The following is a 5,843-nucleotide window of genomic DNA, read 5'->3' as shown; positions in this document are numbered from 1 at the left end:
GGTGGTTTATATATTGGTTCCTCACTAGCCTTTGTCTTGCTTGGCTTGCATTTCTTATTAACCTATTCTTTGACTTTTACCTCAGCAGATTTGTTCTGAGAAACCAAATCCCCTAGTGGATGACCACTACAGGTACTCACGATATTCACCTGCTTTGGTTTTTGGTTAGTGTTACCTGGCAAACTACTTGTTGGCAAGAGTTCTATGCATTTACCAATTGTCCAAACTGGTTTTCGAAGTTCTGGGTGGCCAATTGATTGTTACGAAAATATGCAACCAACTTTGCTTGATCAACCATAATCTTTTTCAGCATCTCTTCTACACTCATGTTACATATCTTACCAGTTTGCTGAATTCACTAGCTTTGCTGATTGTAGTGTTGTCCACTACCCTACGGCCTATTCTGATTCTACCTTTGGTGATGGTTCTAATTTCCACCCTATGAGAAATTCTAGTGGGTTCTCTAACTTGGGTTGTAGGAGTTACCATAATTTTGATGTCCTCCACCCCGGTGCATTTCCAATAAATTTTACCGATTTTGGATTTTTCCCACAGTATCCATACACATTCTCACTACTACCACAAACTTCATACCTAGTTGATTACTATTGTACCACATTTACGGGGGCTTGTTGTTGTCCAAATGCTACATTTTAAAAGTTGGCGTTCATTATATTTTATATGGATGCAATTTATGCCATCAATAATATCACTGAATCTACCTCAAGAACCCCTACAGTCTTCTGCACTACTGGTCTGGACCCTCCTCCATTCCACTCTGGATTTTCCTGAGATATAGGATTCAAGAGAGCATAAACTCAGCATATGTCTTGTCTAAAGCTTGTCCACCTGCAGCAAAGTCAAGAAGAATCTTAATATTGGGTTTCAAGCCTTCGATTAAGGTATGGACAAACATCTTGTTAGTATGGTGATGATGAGGAAAACTAATTAACAAGGATTTTAATCTATTCCAATCTTGGTACAAATTTTCTCCTCTTTTCTGTTTAAAACTCCAGATCTCACTCCTCAACCTTTTGTCTTTCCCAAGGAGAAAAATCTTATCAGAAATTGCTTTGCCAGATCATCCCATGTAGTGATATAATTTTCTGGCTCAGACTTCAATTACCACTTTTCCTCCTCCATTAGAGATAAGGGAAACAAAGTAAGTCTCACATAGTTTGGAGATACCCTCATAGGAGTAAATGTATCACTGATCTTTAGAAAATTATGGATGTGGACTTGAGGATCCTCATGTGGTAAACCCATAAACTTTCCATTAGTGTGCAAAAGTTGCACCATGTTTTTCTTTAGCTCTAATGTACATCCAAGTACTAGTTTCTTGATACTGGAAGTAATATTGGTGTCAAGTGGAATTGCTACATCGTGCACTATAGTAGGTTCTGCTTCCTTCATAGACTCATGCTCATGTTCAACATTAGGTACGAGACACTATAGAGTTATTTGTCTCCTTTGTTGATGTAAAAATCTCTCCGACTCTGTCAACGGCTCTACAATTTCTCTGTCTCTTTCTAGCGTAGTGACAAAAGTTATCTATAAGAATCAAAATCTAAGATTAAGTTAACACTTTGAACAAATAATTAACTAACTCAAAAATTAAATAATTGGCAATTTTAAAGTCGCAAGCAACGACACAAAAAACTTGTTGCTCCCAATAGCACACGCAAGTGTACGTGTTCAACCTAGTAATACATCGACTATTTCGAGCCAGATAATCAAACCTAAAGGCCCTTAATTTGAAAATTAATCACTTTTAAATGTAATTAATTTAAATGTATTGGTGTGAGAGAGTTGTAAAAGTAGTTTAAAGCTAATGATTTTAAAATAATTAAAATAAAGTAATTACTAACAATGTCACGACCTGACCTAGGGCCTAGTCGTAACACGATGATCGAAATAATGAAGGACTCCAACCAAGACTCTTGTACATATCATAAGAATACATAGGGTAAATTAAAAGCAAAAACATCATATGAGAGTCTAATCTATGAATAGAAATTTAAGAATGTCACATGACAACATAGACTCAAAATATTTGTCCAACTAGATGTCTCTACTCATGAACATGGGCGGGGGCTAAGACATGTCCCTTGCTCACCCTTAATATCAAACATAACAAAAGTCTTTGGAAACAGTAACTAACTCAATAACTAGTCCCCTATAAATGAGGACTCACCACAATGCTGCTGAATAGGGAAGCTTAACTAGCCATGTAGATTAGTATGATCTTCAATCTCAACCCCTACATTATGAGATAATATAGGAAAAAAGTATACATTAGTTCATTGGAATTTACTAAGTGTGAGGACGTGAAATGCAACATAAATCATGGAATGCAAAGGTCAAGGAAAACGCATGACAAGATGGAATAATAAAGTCTTGAGAAAATCATATTGATCAAAGCATTTTAAAAGCATAATTTAAAATCATAGCATACTTAATAGATCATACATATATGGGATAGGAATGATAAGCGACAATAAGACCATGAGAGCTATAACATAGAATCTGATGATACCCACATCGAGAAGGAGGAGGCTACTTTGCCAAGGTAGAATCCTGCATGCCTAAGTGTATCCACTAAAGGGTCGTGTGAATCGGGTACTCACCCCTAGTTCTTAGACTCGGGTACTCACCTCCAAGCCTTGATATTTCGAGTACTCACCTTGTAGAGATTTGGGTATTCGCCTCTAATCCCTTTGTACCTACGGTGGCACATAGTTATGCGAGAAGAGACTTTATATAAGGACCCCGTATTTTGAGTCCCCACCTCAAGTATACATTCGGTTCTAAGTCAAATCCCATGGAATACATACATAGCATAGAAATCATAATGACGTATATCATATTCATGATCATAGGTTTGAAAATCATAGAGCAGCTTATTTTCATAACATATGTGAAATGCGGGTATTGTACTTCCACATTATAAATCATACATACATAGACATAATTCATACTTGGAGATTAGGGTAAAACTTGAATGCATAATCAATTTGAATGAGATTCATAATAACACCTTTGAAATCATTAAATAAAACTTCTCATAGAATATAACTTGAAAATTCATGATCATAGCTTATATTTGAAATTAAGGTAAGACATGAATGCATGATCAATTGATTTGACAATCATGAAATTCACTAGAAAATATCCATGATCATAAACTTTATATCAGCCCATACATAATTCATATAGATAGTATCATTAGGAAGTATAATTGAAAATACTCATATTTAACATCATGAACCCTAGAAATTAAAATAGGAGAATTCATGAAAAAACTCTTCAATTCAATGCAATAACCATCAATTTATATCAAAATAGACTCACGATCATACTTTGAATCATATTTCATGCAATAGGAGTAGAGATCATAAAACTCATAAAATACCATACTATAAATTGATAGAAAACTTGAGAAATTGATTGGGCTTCATGGATGAAAAATCCATGAATCAATAACCACATACCTTAAGTGAGAACACCAATTAATTTGGAAGAACTTGAGAGTTTTGATGGAGAGCTTGAGTGAATTTACTTGAAGTCTTCAATGAAGTCCCGTGAGAGCCTTTTTGTAGAGAAAGAAATATTTGATAGATGAATTGTAGGAGAATGAATAGAATTAGGGGTTTAGGTGAATTTATAGAGTTTGATTAGGCCCTAAAAACATCTAGGTTCATTGACTAATAATTTGGAAAAGGTCTAAAATCCCTTAAAAAAACTCAACTCGTCCAGAAAACATTCACAGGTCCGCGACGTGGACCTGTCGCGGACTCTATTATTTCGTGAATTTCTTCAAAAATCTATCTTCCGATATAAGGGTCCTAAAAATCCACCGAAATTGTTTTTCATAGATTTTGACCCCCTAATCGATATTCTGAACTCGGATTTTCCAAGGATAATACATTACATGAGCGGCCTAATCTCAAGGCATTCTTAAGGTACTTGTGAGCATTTTTGAGAGGTGTTCAAACATTTAGTTCAATTTTAATGGAGAATAATCATATTAAGACAGATTCAAGGGTTCCAACGTAAGATAAGTTCAGGTATAAGATTTCTCAGTTTGGTTTCCAATAGGTTATTAAATTACTTATTTACAAGGTTAATTATATAATCATAATCTTCTGACATTTAATCGCCTATCTCCTGTTGATAGTATAACTAAATTATTGAGTGGGGAGAGGCTTAAATCAACAAAGGTGCACTAATTTATCTTCTTGTTTATTAACCAAATGCGGCAAATAGGTATATGTCACAAGTATCCTATATACGAATTATTGTAAGTTTCTTGCCCTAGAATAAACAAATTCCTTATATTCCTTGTTCTATCATTCTATTCATCTTTCGAGTTCAAGATAGACAATAGATATATCCTAATATTGGCCAGACATTAAAATCATAAAACTAGAATGCAAGAATAATCATGAACAACAACCCATATTTAACCAAAGAAAAACTATATTATTCCCTCACTTGTACCTAAAACCCTAGAATAGAGAAAATTTCTACTCATTGTTTGAGTCATAGCACCAAAGCATTTAATGAACATTCAAAGAGTGGTAGAGTTGAAGAGAGTAAGAAAAATAACCCTAGAAGACGTTTCTCCTCTATCCCATTTGTGTTCTAATAATTAAATAATTAATCCACTTTGTCTATTTCTAGAGTCCAAAAAAAATTGATGCGACCAAAATTAGGTTGCCAGTCGCGGAGCTATTTCCTCGCTGAAGGTCTGAAAATGCTTCCACTTCTCTGCGACATGGAGTAACGTGGACTCCACCGCCTAGTATTTTCTAGAAGCCCAAATTTAATCTCCCAGGCCTCGCGAACCTATTATGTATTTCATATTTCATATGGCCTTAGCTTTTTCTCTCGTCTCTCATGTCCTTCTTGAGCTTTATTTCCATTCTTCTCCGTTTTTAGCTCCTTATTCCTAATTTCCATCCTACAAAAACCTCTAATCATATTTGTTAGCCCAATTACATAAATAAGCCTAAAATATTAACAATGACAAGGAATTTTCTCTTAATCTTAGCTAAAATCATGGGTTGAACATGGTTAATGGTTGTATAAATACCCCCAAGATCACTTTATAAATAATACTCACCCCATCTTCTCTAAGGGCTTTCCTAACCATTTCTGCAAATAGAGGAGCGAGTCTATCTATAAACTTTGACTTTCAGCGAGAGTTATTACACTCAGGTAGTTCCATAACTCTAGATAGAAAGACATTCGTACATCCTCTAAATGATGTAAGAGTTTTACATCTAAGGTTTTGGAGCATTGTTCTAATGGTTTTACTATTATCCAACCATCATCCAGAAAAATATTCTATAATGGTTAGGACTAAGGTGTAAATTACATTTTCTATCATACCACCTTCATCCTTGACAACATTCAAAATTGTCATACATTGTGCTTCTAAAAGATAATTATCCCACAATCCTTCTAATTGGCATGTAATCTCGGCAATAGTCACACTAGCTGTATCCTTTCTATAGTTCTTGTTCTCCTTATAGATGGTATTGTACGCAAGAATTCTATGTGTTAGGGTATAAATTTTCCTATCAGTAAATCCATCAATATTCCGCCCATAAATTTCTATCCCACTAAAACTATTGGAGACATAATACTCGTACTTCTCCAGGAGGATATCTTGAGGTAATGGTCTAGGATATGAATACATCCTCTGAACCGGTTTTCTGGCATGCTTCTCTGAGATTTTATTAATCTTATTGGGTATATCATTTCTATCACTAGTAATATCCTCACTTAGTTGGAGAGGCGTAATATCTAGCCCCTGAAACTTTTCTTGTAACAATCTC

General features: G+C 34.8%; 1 non-coding gene across 1 annotated transcript; it reads left to right on the top strand.

The window, feature by feature from the left end:
- Nucleotides 1-926: 926 nt before the first annotated feature.
- LOC129901950 (small nucleolar RNA R71) lies at nucleotides 927-1,033 on the top strand. Its single transcript, XR_008770024.1, has one exon. It is a non-coding gene; the product is annotated as a small nucleolar RNA R71 (small nucleolar RNA).
- The last annotated feature ends 4,810 nt before the right edge of the window (nucleotides 1,034-5,843 follow it).

Source organism: Solanum dulcamara, chromosome 8, assembly GCF_947179165.1.
Source record: "Solanum dulcamara chromosome 8, daSolDulc1.2, whole genome shotgun sequence".
NCBI lineage: Eukaryota > Viridiplantae > Streptophyta > Magnoliopsida > Solanales > Solanaceae > Solanum > Solanum dulcamara.
The sequence above is the reverse complement of the archived record's forward strand: the minus strand, read 5'-3'. Positions and strand labels throughout refer to the sequence as shown.